The sequence below is a fragment of the Octopus bimaculoides genome, chromosome 22 (genome assembly GCF_001194135.2).
Source record: "Octopus bimaculoides isolate UCB-OBI-ISO-001 chromosome 22, ASM119413v2, whole genome shotgun sequence".
NCBI classification, from domain to species: domain Eukaryota; kingdom Metazoa; phylum Mollusca; class Cephalopoda; order Octopoda; family Octopodidae; genus Octopus; species Octopus bimaculoides.
Genome location: NC_069002.1, coordinates 26,429,827 through 26,432,424, shown reverse-complemented (window position 1 = coordinate 26,432,424; position 2,598 = coordinate 26,429,827). Strand labels below are relative to the sequence as shown.

Sequence of the window (2,598 nt, the reverse complement as noted above, 5' to 3'; positions counted from 1 at the left end):
TATATATATATATATATATCTATATATATATATACTGGAGTAAGCACATGAAATGTACAACAAAACTGTCCGATGAACGGGAACGTGAAACTCAGAGTAACAGTCTTTTGTTATATTTTTGCTGCTATTATTTAAAGCATATATATATAAATATATCACATTTATAATACAGGTATATCATATACATAATATATACTACAAATATTACATGTATATATTACATATATAATATGTGTATAATGCAAAAACACCCTGCAGACTGTGACACTTGACAAAATAGAAATAAAATTTTAAAACTTGCTGTTTCTGTGTGGCCCAGTACGACTAGTCCATGGCTTGGTGATTGAGGACCCTTTTTCCACAGGGCCTCCAAGGCAAGCAAGAAGGAGCAAGGTATTCTCGTACAGGGGTCTTGGCCCAAATTCTTGCAACAGAGTGGACTTCACTAACAGCATCCAAAGTGTCAGATGATTGTGCTAAACTGAGCAATGGATTGGGGGTCACTTTTGGCCAAATTGCCTAGTCAAGGGGATGTAAACAAACTGACAACGGTTCTCATGTAAACACACACACAAATTATTGCAGATGCATTGATGACATTCAAAACTGACAAAACTTGGGAAAGGAAGGCCTCTCAGGAAAAGATGGTTCAGGTTTGAGAACAGCAGAGAAAAAGCCATCCATGGCCTACACTCCATACGGCTTAAATAAGAATCCATTCATGGGTCTGCTGCCAGTTGCCCTTTGCCGTTGCCCATAAAATCCATCCCAGGATTTTTTTACTTTGACATTCTAACAACACCCCCAGGCATTGGTTCTTCACAAGAATTAAGTCTTCTCACTAATTAAGAAACCAATGATTTAATCATTATTTACATTTGACGGATATTTGTCCTCATTTTGTTTGTTGTTAACATAACGTTTCGGCTGATATATCCTCCAGCCTTCATCAGGTGTCTTGGGGAAATTTCGAACCTGGGTTCTCATTCCTAAGGTATTTTTCGGTGTTATTATCATTATTATTATTATTATTATTATTATTATTATTATTATTCCGGTCACTGCTTGGTGCGGGCTACTAACCCCAAGATTCTGAGTTCGATTCCAATTAGTGACCTGAATTACAATTAAGATTACAAAACTGGAAAAATTCAAATTCAAGATTTTTAATTTCAATTTGAAATTTAGGAAAAAATTTCTTTCTTTTCTTATTAAAATTACTGAATAAAATTAGAAATGTAGAGAACATTTTATTTTAGATCATTTGAAACTGCTTACCTTTGTTAATTAATTATTCAAAACCAGAAGTAACTCTTGTTGAATTTCTCATTTGGTTTAATAAGAATTTGAAACTAACTCGAATCTGAAACATGAAAGAAAATGAAAAACAAATTAAAACTCTGAGAAATTAAATTTGTTTTAGTGAGTTTTTGTTTTTGAATAAGACACAGTATTATTGGTTTCAAATTTTGGCACAAGGCCAGCAATTTCAAGGGAGGGGGTAAGGCAATTACTTTGACCCCAGTGTCTGACTGGCACTTATTTTATTGACCCTGAAATGAAGACAGGCAAAGTCAACTGCAGCGGAATTTGAACTCACAACATAAAAATGGACAAAATATGGCAAAGCATTTTGTGCAGCATGCTGACAATTCTGCCAGCTCCCAGCTTTGATAATGGTTTCAAATTTTGACACAAGGCCAGGAATTCTGTGGGTGGGATGCTAGTCAATTACATCAATCCTAGTGTTCATCGGGTACTTATTTTCTCGACCCTGGAAAGATGAAAGTCAAAGTCAGCCACAGCGGAATTTGAACTCAGAACATGAAAATGGACGAAATGCTGTGAAGCATTTTTCCCAGCATGCTAATGATTCCGCCAGCTCACCACTTGAGTTATAACTCAATATTATAAAGTTTGTTTTTTTTTTGTATTTTTTTCTATTTGGTATCATCACAGGATAACTGTGCTGTTGGTTGGTTCAAGCAACTGTTTAACTGTTGGACAGGAAAAAAAGTTTTAACGAGAAAACTTCTTTTCATCTCTACATTTTTCAAGTTAATCTCTGTGTCAAAGTTGGTTATCTTGTTCTCAATGGCTGGAATCATATTTTAAGTAAAAAAAAAAAAATGTAAAAAAGAATAACATCAATCTTGATAATTAGGATTTTTCTTTATTTTTGTTCTCTGAGAAGATTCTAGAAAGGGTTTTTTGTTTCTTTATTTTTTTATTTTTTTTTATTTGTACTCTTAGAGGAAAGTGAGCTTTTCTGAAGTAAGTGGTTTCCAAATTGAGATGTGGTGGACATTTTTAAAGAAGGACATGCCGAAATGGAAAACTCTGTAAAAAGAGAAATGTCACTGGCTATTAGAGACGATGAGGATTGGTTCTTCCCAATGAAGGGATGGCAATCACTATTAAAATTCATTGTGTAAAAATATCAATGAAGAACTGGCAAGAAAAGAAAGACTCCAAGGCGATGACTACGGACCGAGACCTTTGGAAATGGGCTGTGCGTGAGAAGACCCGGCAAGCCAAGTAAGATCGTTGCCAGTGCCCCTGGACTGGTTCTTGTGCGGGTGGCACATGAGATGCACC

At 35.3% G+C, this 2,598-nt stretch overlaps 1 protein-coding gene across 5 annotated transcripts in view; it reads right to left on the bottom strand.

Moving 5' to 3' along the window:
• LOC106880532 (alpha-1,6-mannosyl-glycoprotein 2-beta-N-acetylglucosaminyltransferase) overlaps positions 1-2,598 on the bottom strand; it is a 725,476-nt gene that overhangs the window by 447,703 nt on the left and 275,175 nt on the right. For all 5 annotated transcript variants that reach the window (XM_052975725.1, XM_052975724.1, XM_052975723.1 and 2 more), the window contains one exon: positions 1,279-1,363. The gene's annotated coding sequence lies outside the window, so the exon portion shown is untranslated. The remainder of the gene's footprint in view (positions 1-1,278; positions 1,364-2,598) is intronic.